General features: G+C 40.3%; 1 protein-coding gene across 5 annotated transcripts in view; it reads right to left on the bottom strand.

Moving 5' to 3' along the window:
• LOC124114348 (FMRFamide receptor-like) overlaps positions 1-17,092 on the bottom strand; it is a 199,400-nt gene that overhangs the window by 27,775 nt on the left and 154,533 nt on the right. Inside the window, exon 1 of one of the 5 annotated variants that reach the window (XM_046474905.2) lies at positions 14,900-14,965. The exons of 1 other annotated variant lie outside the window; for it this stretch is intronic. The gene's annotated coding sequence lies outside the window, so the exon portion shown is untranslated. Of the gene's footprint in view, positions 1-6,081; positions 6,373-13,398; positions 13,456-14,378; positions 14,523-14,899; positions 14,966-17,092 lie in introns of those variants that run through there. 3 more of the 5 variants (XM_046474877.2, XM_046474896.2, XM_046474887.2) reach the window with 3 other exon arrangements.

Below are 17,092 nucleotides of genomic sequence, written 5' to 3'. Positions count from 1 at the left end.
CATTTGTTGTCGCTGGACCCTCACTCTCGCTCTTAGGGTGTCCCCTGTCTGTCCAATCTATTCGGCCTTGCATCGAGCACATTCTATGACATAAATCACAATTCATATTTTCACGGACATAGAAAGGTTTTTTCCGTCTTTGAATGTAAAAGAACAACATTGTAAAACATGAGGGCAAGTACCACAAGTTGGTCTGTTTTACATTCTTGTTTTCATTTTGCGAAAGAAGCCCCAGTAGGAATCTGTTTCAGATTTTGGCTCTGTCTTTTGCAGCAGTTCTAAATGTTTCCGTGTTTGGGGGATTAAAGGTTGTAACAAAAGGGAGAACACTCTCGTTAGGTTTATCTTTAGGTTTTAAAAGATCACAACAATTTTGTGATTTAGCCTTGTTTATTGCGTCTTCCACTTTTTTCTAGGGTAGTTTCTTTCTAAAAGTGACTCCCTCGGTTCATCGAGTCTATACTGTGCACGATCTGAATAAGAGACTATCGCGCAGATTTTACGTGCTAATGAGTAAGGGACACTGTTTTTAGTCTGACGGGGGTGACAGGAATTGTAATTGAGGTATTTCTTGGAATCAGTTGTTATTTCAATGTTATTGTTTAAAATTGTAACCATTTCATCCAGAAACAATAGATTGTTATCGCTCAACTCTACAGTAAAGATTAAACTAGGATGGAGTGTCTGTAAAGTATCTATCAAACACTGTGGGTTGTCTTTATTCCGATTCCACAGAACAAAACAATCACCTAAAAATCTTTTCCATTTATCTTGAAATCCCTGTCCAAATTCAATGCCGAATTTTTCCTCAATTTTTTAGTATAGATTTTCCTCCAATTAGTGAGTGAGTGAGGTTTTACGCCGCTTTTAGCAATATTCCAGCAATATCACAGCGGGGGACACCAGAAATGGGCTTCACACATTGTACCCATGTCGGGAATCGAACCCGGGTCTTCGGCGTGACGAGCTAACGCTTTAACCACTAGGCTACCCGACCGCCCCCTCCTCCAATTAACCAAATACAAGGGTTGCATAAGTAGGGGCCATTTATGTCCCCATTGCTGTGCCATTAACTTGTTTGTAATGAGAACCATCAAAATTAAAAGTTTTATTGTTTACTACTATCGATAATGAATTCCGAGGTAATGTCTTCTCGGAGTTCCGAACGGTGTTTATTTATCCAGTATTCAACTATTTCAACATGACTTTGTATATTCTCTTCGTATTGTATTATATTTTATTAATTTAATTGCATACTCAACGAAATACCTGTGTTCACCCAAATTCACAACGTGAGTTTTTTATACAGAGCGTTTACGATTGCACGTGCCTTGCTCCACAACACTGTACGGATAGCCGCACTTTGTTGAGGAAGAGCTGTCATTATATGTAACCTAACCTGCCAAACCTACTTAATAAACCTCTAATCCCAGGTCATGTATAAAGAATGCTGTATTTTCCTAATTGTATAGGTACTAATCTGTACGTCGATAGACCGGACTCCAGAGGGTGCTCCCGAAAACACACACAGTTCATGCCTCATATCCTTCTGTTGAGAACCCGAAAGGCTCAACGATTTCCAATGTAATCATAATGAAATTAATCGGTGTGGTTTGTCAGCCTTATTCCAATTAACCCACTGCTGAGAAATCGTATCTAAGTAGGAACACGCATTTAATCCAAAGGCGTGAGGTCAAGGCGTGATCTGGAACGAAGTGTTCCAACTATACGATGATAATGCCCAAAGGTGACTAAGTGCAATGGTATCAATGTCAACAGGAATGAGCCTTTGTACCAATACACACGAATCAAATATGCCCATTAACTGTTCCTGCCTGTCTGTCCCCCTCTTCTGTTTATGAGTGTACTCGAGCTCGCGGTTTTAAAACAATTAGAAAACAATCTCTCGTTATCTACACGCTCATACAGAATGATGAACACTAAAAGCAGTTCCTCTGTAAATGTCGAAGACTTGCCATTTCAGATAAAAGCATCTGTCACCTCACAATGGTATAAAATAATTAAGATCCATAATATAAATAACAGCGACAAACCCATTTCCATAATCATAAGAAATATCTGCTAAAAATCCACCGTGGATCATATATCTCGCAGCCGTCAAGGCTCATGTTCTTGATGAATGTCATCGTATTTAAAATGCATAGATTGATGCTCATGATATCTGGTCCACATTTGATTATTTTCCAGACAGTCGTTATGTATCGGCGTTAAATGAAAAACAACAATGCGTTTGTTCGGAACAGATGTTAGTGCCTTCAAAAAGCAAGTGATTGATAGAGGTACTAGCATGTTACTGAAACGTCTTTTTGCAAGAAGTTGAAATCAAACTCTGTCTTCATTCAACTCATGTTCTTCTTTGTTTTTGTCGCATTAACGGTCCTAAGGGATATCCATACTTTACTCTGTCACATGAAAGTGTCTGGTCCCCCCTAGCCCTTTTACTACTTGAAGAAAGAGAAACAAACAATGGCTTTTACTTATCAACATGCTAGGTAAAGTCCATCACTTCAGTGAGTGAGTGAGTGAGTGAGTATGGTTTTACGCCGCTTTTAGCAATATTCCAGCAATATCACGGCGGGGGACAGCACAAATGGGCTTTACACATTGTACCCATGTCGGGAATCGAACCCGGGTCTTCGGCGTCACGAGCGGACGCTTTAACTACCATGCTACCCGACCGCAAACGGCCCTGGTGTATCATTGCGATGCCTTTTCCTCCCGATCAACTCAACACAAATTACAAAACATCACCAGATCATACGGATACATGTACGCGATATATTTCTTGCGCTGTTATATTCCAACAGTGTTGCAACCGGAAGGTAACAGCATATTTTCGTGAACACAATGGAATGAACATTGTTACCTAACACCCAGTCTCTTTGTCCTTCAGCAAATATACAATTTGTGCTGTTGACATCGTTGACGTTTTGCACCGTCGAAAATTACGATGATTATCAGTGGGATGCTTACAAATACATGTATGTCTATGAACCTTTTTATATGTCTGTCAAACCAAATCTTGAGGCACAAATAGAATGTTTCTTCAAACCAACAATGCGTGAAATATATATCCGGGTTCGTACATTGCGTAGAAACATGTTGCATGCTGGAATGTATTCATAACTGAATTTGTCAAATATGTGTATGCTTTTTAACATTAGTTATTTTTAACGTGTAAATACTATACATGTTTGCACTCTCTCAACTCTAGCAAACAATACAATGAATACAGAATGGCTGTGTCATAGGATTTACACGAAATTCCAATCTGCTTTATTCATTTCACATTTCATTGCCCAGTATCGCTTTCAACAAATCTAATATAACATGGTATATTTTGTGCAGCATTTGAGAAGCGAACTAGCTCTAATCAGTCAGTTGCCAAACACTTATCACTGTCTCAGTTTCTCACCAGATGTGTAATACTTTAGAGCAGCAATATTTTAACACATTATCAAACCTATTAAGTTTGAGCTCAATTTCCTACATTTGAACCCACATCCTCATCCACATCAACTTCCACACCAGCACTCACACAACTACAACCACTCACCCCAACCCACACCCTTAACCACTTCCGCATCAACAATTACACAACTACAACCACCCACGGCAGCCCACACCCTTATCCACTTCCACATCTACACCAGCACACACCCACACTCTTATCAACATCCACACCCCCATCAGCACTCATACAACTACAACCGCCAACAGCATCATCCACACCAGCACTCACACAACTACAACCACTCACACCCACACTCTTATCCACATCCACACCCACATCAGCACTCACACAACTACAACCACTCACACCCACACTCTTATCCACATCCACACACCCATCAGCACTCATACAACTACAACCACCCACAGCATCATCCACACCATACTCACACAACTACAACCACAAACTTCGAAACCCACACACAACCCCTCATCCACATCATTATCCACACCCACACCAGCACTCACACAACTACATCCACAACCTTATCCACATCCACACCCTAATCAGCACTCACACAACTACAACCACTCACATCCACAATCTTATCCACATCCACACCCACATCAGCACTCACACAACTACAACCACTCACATTCACAACCTTATCCACATCCACACCCACATCAGCATTCACACAACTACAACCACTCACATCCACAATTTTATCCACATCCACACCCACATCAGCATTCACACAACTACAACCACTCACATTCACAACCTTATCCACATCCACACCCACATCAGCATTCACACAACTACAACCACTCACATCCACAATTTTATCCACATCCACACCCACATCAGCATTCACACAACTACAACCACTCACATCCACAATTTTATCCACATCCACACCCACATCAGCACTCACACAACTACAACCACTCACATCCACAATCTTATCCACATCCACACCCACATCAGCACTCACACAACTACAACCACTCACATTCACAACCTTATCCACATCCACACCCACATCAGCATTCACACAACTACAACCACTCACATCCACAATTTTATCCACATCCACACCCACATCAGCATTCACACAACTACAACCACTCACATCCACAATCTTATCCACATCCACACCCACATCAGCATTCACACAACTACAACCACTCACATCCACAATCTTATCCACATCCACACCCACATCAGCACTCACACAACTACAACCACTCACATTCACAACCTTATCCACATCCACACCCACGTCAGCATTCACACAACTACAACCACTCACATCCACAATTTTATCCACATCTACACCCACATCAGCATTCACACAACTACAACCACTCACATCCACAATTTTATCCACATCCACACCCACATCAGCACTCACACAACTACAACCACCCACAGCATCATCCACACCAGCACTCACACAACTACAACTGCCCACTTCGAAACCCACACACAACCCCTCATCCACATCATTATCCACACCCACACCAGCACTCACACAACTACATGTACAACCACTAACACCCACAACCTTATCAACATCCTCACCAACACCCATACTCACAAGACAACAACCACCCACATCTCCATCCACACCCACAACAGCACTCACAACAACTACAACCACCCTCTTCGAAACCCGCACACAACCCCTCATCCATATCATTATCCACACCCACACCAGCACTCACACAACTACAACACCCACATCCTTATCCACATCGTCACCCATATCCACACACACACAACTACACCCACACCAACCCACACCTTCATCCACACCCACACATCACTCAGCCAATCACGACCACACACACACACACACACACACACACACATCCACATCCACCCCTACATCCCAGCCTCCTCCACATCAACTACAGCACTCACACAGCTACAACCACCCGGCCACACCTCCATCCACACCACATCCACACACACTTATACCCTTTCCCACATCCTCATCTAATTGCACTTCTATCTACATACATAGATACACGCATATCCATTATTCACTTTGTTAACATTTGGAGTCTCCCTTGAACGCCTCAATCACTGTTTTCGCACAAGAACGCAATTGTACAACACATGCTGGTTACATTAATAGAAACATCTTGAGAAAAGCCTTTGAGAAGATAGGCGCGGTACATAGGCCCATGTGTGTGTTGCATACAATTCCACAATTGTCAACACACTTATTTTAAGTGGCAATAGACAATACATTATTTCTACTGTTGCGTTATCAGTTGCCTCACAGTTTTGTGATTTTCAAATTCACCTTTCACTTACTTAAAACCTCAAGGAGCATTTCAGTACATTTCTCCGTAGATCATATTAACAGAAACTCTCCAGTCACGCAAGTATGTGTCCACGTAGAACTAATGTTAATCTTTTTGTCTAAAATTATAGCCGCGAGTTAAAAAAAACTAAAACAATTCCAATAAACCCTAAGTATAGACATCTATCATTTCCTTCAATTAAGCATTCATGAAATGTGACATAAAAAAGCATTAATGAATATGAAAGAGGTAAGACCATCATAGTTCATCCTAATCCGTCATACTTACGGAAATCCTTAGCCTGTGAAGACTTTCTCCTGACCATGATTAATTCCTACGATGCCTCTGGAACGGTTTTAATCTATACATCTCGCAGTGAACGCAGCCATGAAATAACAAATGTGACACCGCATCAGTGTGATCCAGGGCAGGACAAGAGTTATTCCCCTCCTTGTCTCCTTTCATATGTGTGTAATTGCTAGCTGAAAGCTATCACCAGTTCTCCACTGCGATATGGCTCCAAGACTATCGAACAACTGTCGCCATCCAAAATTTAAGTTTCGAGGTTATGCCACGCTAATGGGTGGAATAAATGTGTGTATAGTAATACAAATATATATTAGCACCTGCATCCTTATTGCAATTCGAAACATGAAACGGGAACATTGTACATGGAATCAATGATAACCCAGTTGTAAAGTTAGTGGCGCGATCAATTCCCGGACGAGGCCGGTGGTAATGAATAGCGATTCTCATACCTTTCCATATGACATCTGCGTAATGACGCATCTAATATAGTAAATTCATATCATCTGTGTGGCATCACGTTCTCAAGATATGGAAATATTTAATCATACTGATTCCCCCTAAAACGACACGGTAATATGATAAGGATCCTTTTTTATACTCGCAGGATCTGCATAATTTGAGAAATGAGCTAACGTTTAGACAATGTCATCATCATGAACGTTTCTCGACGGATCATATTAATGAAACATGTCAACACTTGATGTTCTTGTTCACTAAAGAACACTAAATATATAGGTAAGGCCTAATTATGTCAAAAAGGATGATTTTGCATATTTTGGGGAAGCCTTTTTCTGATATTTGAAAATTAGCAAGTCTTTAACCCAAGCTGATTTTCAAATAGGTACATGCTTATGATAAAAAGTCAATCTTGGGTCGGCGACTTGCTCATAGACAGTTTCTTGGAAGTTCAAACATTTAGTTTTTTACACTCATTTTACGCACATTTATGTATTTGATCAAGGCTTGTTGTCAGCCATTTGAACATGTCCGATAACTTACATGACAATGTTTGAAAATTATCCGTAACATTGTGGGTTTCCAGTTGGCCGAAAGGAGCCAAGGGCCCCGTTCCACAAAGCGATCTTAGTGCTTCGTTCGTCTTAAGCCAGTGATAAAGTATGGGAGTTACGACCAACTTAGCACTAAGATCGCTTTGTGGAACGGGGCCCTGACCTCGTCCTTTGCATGTGGTTCTGACATGTGCCATCGCTATTTTGATAGTGATTAATTAATACATGCGTATGGTTTACTCGAAACCGTACATGGACTCTACTTTCAGCAGAGATTTCGTATGATTATGGAAATGGTTCTGTCACTTTGATTTTATGTGGTGTTCATTGGAACTGTTCGTAACATGTTTCCTTGAAACGTCGTACTGATTTACACGTCTAGGTTATTGTTCTTGGTGTTTTACAGGATATTTTTTGTAAGCTCGACTGTATCTTCGTCTCACAGGATTAAAAGAAATGTCTCCTATTCTGAACATTTTCACCTTGCCAAAGTGTTCATCTATTCTGCAAATTGATACCACACATCGAATAAAACAAACGCGGAAATAGACTCAATCCATTTTATTTCCCGGTGGCCATCCATAAATTCTATTTACTCTATTTATGTATTTGTGTTCTTGTTGAGGTAAGTAAATTTCTTCTTTATTCATGTGATCGTTCATAGATCTTTATGTAAAAACCCCGAAGGCACAGACGCTTTGGTTGCAGTTTTAATGTCAAAGAATGCTCCTTCAGCCGAGTTCAACATTTGTATACTCTCAACAATCTGTTATGAAGACTGTTCTCGTTGTTTCTGAATTCTCAATCTGACAGTTAATGGCCTGATGCCTTTCATATCAGAACTGAACCTTATCCTACATGTACATATGGATGATGTTATTTGCCAATCGGTCAGACGTTCATATTTTGTACATCGAATGTGAGAATATGCCGCAGTCACATGTGGTTGAAAAACGTCGTTAAATTGGATTAGAAAGCCTGAAATCTCTGACTACTTTTGCAACTAAGTAGTAAGCATAATTTCTTTTTTCATTTTCGTGGCATTCATCGAGGCTCAGAATTATTTTAGACAGATCACCGCGTATCAGTTATTCTCTTGATTATTTTTAAAAGTATCATTTCGTGTTTATCCTTAATTTGAAAAGCGCTTGATTCGGAATCAATTGAGGTGAGGTGAAATGGGGTTTAACGTCGCGTCCAAGATTATTGCACTTATATAGCGACGTGCATGCACGTGTGTGTGTGTGTGTGTGTGTGTGTGGCTGCTTGTACTAGTCTGGAATGATGCCGATTTATAGTGCTAGCTCACTGAGATACCATACCGCAGTTTAACATGAATATCCCACTCAGACACAGTATACTGACTCCGAGCCGACAAATCCTTGTGTTAGCCCCTTAATGCCGAGCGCCAGACAGGGTAACAACAAGTACCATCTTTTAACGTATTTTGGTATGACGCGGCCGGGGATGGAATAAATTGAATTTGATAATATCTGAGCATCTGCTTTCATCTGACCTGGCGGTTTCGTTGTTAGGGAAGTATATACAGCCAACCCTTTATATTTTGACGTCATATCATCACAGATTGACGTCGTGTCTGTTTCAGCTGTTTGCTGTTTGAAAAGGTTTGAAAGATTAATTAACAATCACTTTGTTATTCCATGTTCAGGAAATTTGGGGTGGTCACCTATCCGTAAAGGAAGTAATTGAGCAAAACAATGATATTTTCACGGGTTTTAGGTTTTCAGCTCTACTATTTAAACAGGAATATAAAAGTGAAAGTAAAAGGACTGATAAAAAGACTGCCTAGCGTGTGACTGGAGGCCATTTCCAGTAGGAGAGGCAGATTTACCCTCTCCACACCCGGTGTCATTGACTTTCAAAGATCCATTCATAGAATTCTAACCACTATTTTGCCTTTTACACACGATGGAATCTGTTTGAAAAGAAAATCGAGATAACTTTCATGCGCTGACTTTTTATTTATACATATAAATGTAGAGGCACATAATGAGCTAATTATATATTAATCAGGCCCAACGCATCAAATGGTGCATAAAACATAATTACGGTATTTTATCTCCAAAGGCTCATACGGTGCATGAAGAGTTATTACGATTTTTGATGTCCAAAGTTCCATGCGTTGTGTAGTAAACAGGTATTACGTATACGGTACTGTTATTTGATTACCTAAGGCTCATACGGTGCGTACAGAGTTATTAAGGTATTCCATGTCCAAAGGTGCACACGTAAACAGTTATTAAGGTACAAAGAATTTGATGTCCAAAGGCTCATACGGTTTGTAAAGTACGATTACTGCATTTCATGTCCAAAGGCACATTCGGTGCGAAAAAAGTGATTAAGGTATTTGATGTCCAAAGCCTCGTACGGTTTGCAAAGAGTAATTACGGTAGTTTATGTCCAAACATCTAATAAGGTAGTAAAATTTCGTCTCTTACGTGCGTTAAAGTCATTCTCAAACATTACATGTCATCTATACTTAAAATAATTGAATTAACTAATATTGCCATTTCCGGGCACCTGCCCTTCAAACAGTCATTAATACAACGTAGTAACTTGGGTCAGATGTGCTGAGATGTCATCGTTTCAAAACACTTGTAAATTCCGATTGCCGACTGATGTTCTGACAACATTGTAAGTCTCTATTTTCAGTATGATCAGTAAAATCAAATCAAAAATAAAAGAGAAACTGTTCTGCGTTTTTTCGTCCATCTTATCACGTATATAATGGAGGTTTATTTGGCCACTTCCGTTCGTGTCTGTTGTACTACCCACTTAAATGATCAAACGTGTTTTTTAACCTATCCACGTAACTTGAAACCAGATCGACTGATGAAGAAAGTGGCGGTTGAAAGACAAACAAGAGTTAGGATGTACGTTTCTTGGGATAAATGTGAAGACAATTTAGAAATTTCTAGCCAAAGGCCTGAAACATTTTTATACGTTTTTAACCCAAGGACTAGGTTGAATATAAAAAAACGTTGCTTTTGGAGAATCTATTTCTCGTCCTGATTGATTAGACAAAGTCGATATGTCTCGACTAAATCTCAACAGGAAATACGAACTCGAAAGAAGTTTACTGCATTCGCTCTCTTTATGTCAGATGATAGAAGAGTTGGATTCGACTTCACGGTGGCGAAGGCAGTGTGTTAAAGCCTGTTTACGGTTAGGCTTCTTACACAACTCTTCTAATTGACTATATCAAAAGTTTAATTAAATAAAAGGCACAAAACCCTTTTAACAATCAAACTGCTTTTCTGCTGAAAGCACAGTCCCTGTTATGATTCCGACTACATTATGAGCATGTATTTAAGAATGATTCTAAAAAGGTGATGCCACACGGTTTTCACCGTAAGGAGAACATATCCTGCACCAGTTATTAATACATGCAAAGGCAAGTCAACTGTTTGCCTGAAAACAGGACAGGATGCGCTCACCTTTTCGCAAACATCTTTTTTGTTAGTTTGTTGTTTAAGGCCGCACTCAGCAATATTCCAGCTATTTGACGGAGGTCTGTAAATAATCGAGTCTGGACCAGACAATTCAGTGTTCGACATCATGAGCATCGATCCACGCAATTGGGATACGATGACATGCATCAACAAAGTCAGCGAGCCTGACCACCCGAACCCGTTAGTCCCCTCTTACGACGGATGGTGAGACCTATTCTTTCCCGGATCTTCACGGGTCTTCGCAAACACCTGCTATCTTCACAAATTGATAGTGATTCATAAACACATGATATAGACGGAATTGTACAATCGACCTGTTTTTTGCAGGGATGTCACATGGATATAGGTTTTGTTGCCTTTATTTATGAATTTCTCTCAAATAATTATGATACTAGGTGAAAGTGATGACACCAGGTGTTGCAAATGCAAGTCAGTTGTTCATCTGGAAAAAAACACGGGAACATATGGTTCCATTCAAAATATTGAATTGCATCCGGCATCATTTTATGCCACTGATACGTACAATGTCATTGTGTGTCAACTTAATGTAGAGGCGTGGGTCTGTAGGTCGTAAATTATACTTTGGTGAAACCAAGCAGAACGCGCACGGATCAAGGATCAACAATGGGATAATTATTTTCGAACCCACGACCCATGAGATAACAACACGGTTAAGGGACGCAACTTCCTAACAACCGAGATGAAATGAAAACAATAATGTGCAGAAAACATATCCTGAACCATTACAAGGACAACGCACCCGTGATTTTCATATTATGTTCCGAAAATAGATTCTGCAGATGTTACATGCATGTAGGTGCATTTCAATGTATTATGGGCCAGTGGCAGTCTACTTTAAGCGTTAATAACTTTAGGATATTCTTTAAACTTAGATAGAATTCATGCTATTTGTCTGGTCCTTCTTGGCACCAGTGGTGAGCCTGCATCATCGGTTGAGTGTGAGCAAGTACGGTTTTACGCCGCATTTTGCTATATTCCATCCAGTACACGATGGGGAACACCAGCAATTTGCTTCACACATTGAACCCCGTGGGGAATCGAACCCAGGTATTCGGCGTGACGAGCGAACTCTTTAACCACTAGGCTAGCCCCTGCCCTCGACGGTTGAGGGAGGTGTGACTGCGTGACGGTGACCAGTAGAGTCAACAGATAATGTGAAAGCCTCCCAGAAAGGTTACGTGGTTAGGTTTAAAATGAAAGCATTAATTCAACGGAATTCCATCTGTTTTGGGTGCACGAATCCTCTGATTGTTGGGACGAGATACAGATTCCCATGATCGTGGATGTCATCAAGGTGGTTAACTTCTAAGACATGCATCACTTCGTCTTTCCTCCCGCACGAGGTGTTGATCCTTGATCCATGCACTTTTCACTAAAACTTTTACTTATCGTTTACAGCCTGCATCACTCTAGTCTTTCCTTCCTATTAAACTGGTGCGTTAAACCTCACCCCCTCACTCTCTAAAAGCTACATGCTGTGGTATAAAACATCTAAAATATTCATTCAATAAAACCTTCAGATTACAGAAATGAACAGATTTGTTTCGAAGTCACGATTTGAAACTGACTCAAGGAAATCTAGTGGGCGATGCTCAAACAATTCTCAGCCGCGGTACAGTAGCTGTTATAACACGCCCACCCAAATGCACGGAGAAAGACGATAATCTACGACTTGCCGATGGCAATTCTCGATGACGCTACAAAGTAATCAAACACAATGTACGTGTAAGCCTCGCCGAGATGTAATCTACACTCAATAAATGGCGAGTATTTTTACAACGCGTTGTTAAGTCAGCAGAATAATGGAGACATCAGGCATTATTATTACTACTCTGCACATGCTGCTTCCGTCTCAGCAAACTTGTTTTATTTCATTTGGGCATTGTGTTTAGATACATAAATATGTCAGTTCTAAATCGATCACATATGATGGGGATATTTGTTTGTTTGACAAATCAACACACCCCAAGAAGCCTGCATTTTGATGGACACGATAATTGCATAACAAACAACAATTGTACATTGTAAAAGCAAAATACTTTTCGTCTTGCCCATTAGTAATTAAGTATTTATAGCACGCGTATAGGGAAGATTATGAGCTCAATACCTCTCACGCATATCCTCTGTGTTATTTCTATACATACATCATCAATCTTCATTACAGATTTAACGTCCATCAAAGAGAACGTCCATTGCGACCAGTATACAGAACGCTTGTATATAGAAATGATTGTTTTCTTGCGCCAAGTAGTCAACGATTCAATAAATCATAGCTGGAGCACACGAAATGTGTATGAGTAATCAGACACTTTTAGTGCAATGATTTAAGTATTAATACATTGATCAATTCCAACTTCTCGTGGCGTATCTATAGGTAGTTGATTCATGGTTTGAACTATGGGTGGATATAGACGCTTTGAGAGTAGACGATGCAATACATTGGAAACTGATCAAACCTGCCGAGCAAAAGAAAGTATAGCGTGAATATTGGTCGCCGAAACACTTCAAACTTAAGGTCCAAAGCACACTTTATGATACCCGTAGCAAATACATCACAAAAAAAACATTTCTTGTTTGTTCATTTTAGCCACCACCAAACATGAGTGTGTACATCCCTTTCCCGGCAGTTAAGTTGTGGTTTTACATCTACTTATCCGACCTCTGTCTTGCAACAGTATCAGGTCCAGTAAATACAACGAACATAACACCAAAATATGTTTGTTACAAGATGCATTTAGTTTGATATAAAAGTATCAATCCATCCGTGACGTTGGGCGATGAGATAGACTTACGGTTTTGTTCAGCGTTCGCGAGACCCGGATACGATTCCCCACACGTGTGTAATGTTGGATGACGATTTCTAGTGTTCCCCGGCTGTCATATTGCCGGAATATTGTTAACTGGTGTAATGTCATGCTAGCTCATATACTTTTACGCTGTATGTAACATGGTTGTCTATAAGCCGACAAAGCTCAGAGGGGAGTGTGACTTATCAGATTGAGCGCCATGTTGCCTCAATGACGTGACTCGTTACTCCTCAGTCATAAACTGACTAGGCTAGACACGATTATTTACAGGCCGACGTGATCTGGCTGGACTATTGCTCATGAATAACATTGACATCAGTTACTTTTGACCAGAATAATTGCGAATTGACCAGAGTATTTACTTCAACAGTGAAAGTATGTACCCACTCATACTTTAACAACTCGTTGCTTTTGAAGTCACACACGCCGCAGGGACGTTCTCTGTAGGCTACTCCAACGTAGGGCTACTTTACGACGTCAATCTACTTGAAGCATCGAAGACTACTGTCAACATTGTGCTCAGGAAAGTTTACAGGGACCAAAAATAGGTCTGTAAAAATATACTAGCTTACATTCAGTAAAAGGGACAATAATATTAATAAAAAAATATGCGTTTTTTCACATTGTGTCATTTCATACTTTGACACTGACATAATGTTATGATTTCTTGCAGCACTTTCCATTTGAGAAAGCAAAGAACACGTCAGCTAATCTCGAACCTGTTGATGCGTATCATTAATGTCCCAAAATACTACGATCTAACAGCATTGATATATGATACCACAGGTACCACTACTATTGGAAGACATGTCAGTAACGTAACGCTTAGAGTGAACACATGCCTGTTTGCAATCTGTGATCTGTAAATGTAATGTATTCCTTAACATATACCAGAACATTGATTTAAATATAGACATGCAAGTTATGAATGTTAAAGAAAACGCGAAGTGAATGAGTATGCCTACCTGTCACAGTGCGTTACCACTCCTCTGTGTTTGTTTGTTTTCTACATGCCTCGTTGAGTGATAACCATCCACAAATGGTCTCCACAGCGTAGGGACAATCAATGACACGACACGACAATTACATTTTCCGTCCCGCTTAATAGGTCATTATGCTCGAGGATATATTGATTGAAATGTACAGTGCCGACAGCCGTATTGGGACCCGTTTGTTCTGTCATTACATCAACAGGTATACACACAGGTGTGATTTTATGAAGGTGAGAAGGCAGATGACACACGACCAGCTGTGGTATAAAGGTTCGGCGGTGGATAATAATCCCACCTATCCGAAGTAAAAGCTTTGAGTAATGCCACACGTGGATTGATGACGTTCAATGATGGTGAGTGAGGTGGATTTGACAGCTCATATGATTAGTCATCTTCACTTTGCAAAGCATATACTCACAATATTCACAGTGTATACATTGAACAAGATGTGTTACTCTCAGAAAGAAGTAAGGTCATGGTGATGAAGCACTTACTTTCCACATTTCGTGGGTGAGAACAGACCCTTGCGACATCGTTTAAGGAGGTCTTTTGATATTTTTCAAAGAGACTAAAAGTTCTTCAACGTAGGAGACCCAAATGACGTTAATATACTATTCGCGCAAATCACATGACACGACTCTTGCCACTGAAGTAGGTAATGTGGGCTATGGTTTGGTGCACTAATTCGGCTTTGTTGGAACAAAACGACAAAGATGAGCGTTAATAATTGTACCTCAATTCATGCATATGAGACTTAACCAACCTGGGTTTCTTTTGCATTAATCTTCAAGAACGTTTGACTCACTAGACTACCTAACAGTGACATAACGATCAATAACCACCAGATAGCCAATTCCCTTCCACTGATTTACTCACCTGAACTAGAAGTTAAGGAGACAAGAGAGACCGCCTCATCTGTTTCATATTTAGATCTATGCATAAAGATTCAGAGTGACAAAAACTATCCAATGGTTAACTTATCCTGTATGTCAAGCAATATTCCAGCAGCCCCAGCCCTAGGCGTCTACATTTCACAACTTTTGTTATCCAAATTTCACGCACCAGTGACCAAAATGATACAATTCCTTTTTTTACTTGTACCACATATTCCCGTGAACAATTGACTTGCCGTTGTGTGTTTGTGACGTGTGTGAGTGAGTGTGAGTGTGTATGGTTTTACGCCGCTTTTAGCAATATTCCAGCAATATCACGGCGGGGGACACCAGAAATGGGCTTCACACATTGTCGGGAATCGAACCCGGGTCTTCGGCGTGACGAGCGAACGCTTTAACCACTAGGCTACCCGACCGCCCCTTGTGACGTGTGCAACGTGTTCATGTTATAGTCGGAATCGTACTGTCGACTCTGCTTCAAGCACCGAATTCTTATTAATATGGAAACGTTGCTTTATTCACATGGAAACGTTGTAAAAGTTTACAAATTTGCCTTTGAACTTTGACTCTCTTCGTAGACATAATTGTTTTTCGTATTTCGGTGGACATGCAATTTACGCATTTCAGAAAAACGACCCTAAGCAATCATCTCCTCGCTGAGCCAACATTTACACCAAATCGATCGGCAAAGAAGATAGTATGCATGCACCTGCATACGTGCCTTAATCATTTTGATTATTTGCCAATTGCGGCTCAATGTGTAACTCCAACGTTGAGAATTATTAAAATTCATCTCGATCACGTAAATATGTTCATGTTATATGATCTAGGTGATCCAAAAACTGTTAGGTTTAACAGCATTTTGATGCTCAGAAAACTCTTAACTAACTAATCACAATAAAAACCGAGAGATAATCCTTTGAACGGAATTGCTGTTTAAGTGGCTCATGAGCAGCATATGACGCTTGGACATGGACCTCAACTTCATCAATCTCCATTAACTAATCAGTGGAGTTGTCAATAGGAGCCGTCTATGCTTCCGCGACTGAAGTGTTTGGAGAAACAGTGGACGAAAGGTCATCGAGAGATATAACCATGAAGCTGTGCCTAAACTCGAAAGTGGCATCGCTGGGAGCATTTTATACAATTCGCTTAGGGACCGATAATTTCAATTTTAGGGGACAGGCAATTTCGTTCGAGACAAATAATTTTTCGGACTTTGAACGACAATTACTTTTAACTACAAGAGTCTCGTTCTACAAAGTAATCTCATGGTTCGTTCATGTTAACGTATAGGGCTTGCGTATCCAGAATATGAGTGAGTGAGAAGGGGTTGACGCATAATTCAGCAATATTCCAATATTCCAGGATCATTATGGCGGGGGACACCAGACATGGTTTGCATTGTACTCGTGATGGGAATAGAACCCGGGCATTCGGCGTCACGAGCGAACGCTTTCACCCACACAGATTATAAAGTATTTGGTTTCAATAGGCGCAATATAAATTTTACATATTTATCATTATACATTAATAACTTTGGCCACCGGTGGTTTGCTGTCCGCTTTAAGGAATCAACTCGTAAAATGATGATTTACTAATGATGCCCGAAATGTCCCTTCGAAGATTCATCCGATTATTATCCTTGGTCTGCCAGCACAGTGTATGTGCAGTTTGGTTTCACCAACGCTCTGCATCGAGTTAACAACATGTATGTGTTCTATACGTTTATCTGACTACCGTGAGATGATCGTTAAAAAGTTGCGTTAAAATACAAATCACTCACATCTGCGA

The sequence above is a fragment of the Haliotis rufescens genome, unplaced genomic scaffold, assembly GCF_023055435.1.
Source record: "Haliotis rufescens isolate VD_foot unplaced genomic scaffold, xgHalRufe1.0.p SCAF_4, whole genome shotgun sequence".
NCBI lineage: Eukaryota > Metazoa > Mollusca > Gastropoda > Lepetellida > Haliotidae > Haliotis > Haliotis rufescens.
This window is presented reverse-complemented; position numbering and strand designations above follow the sequence as displayed.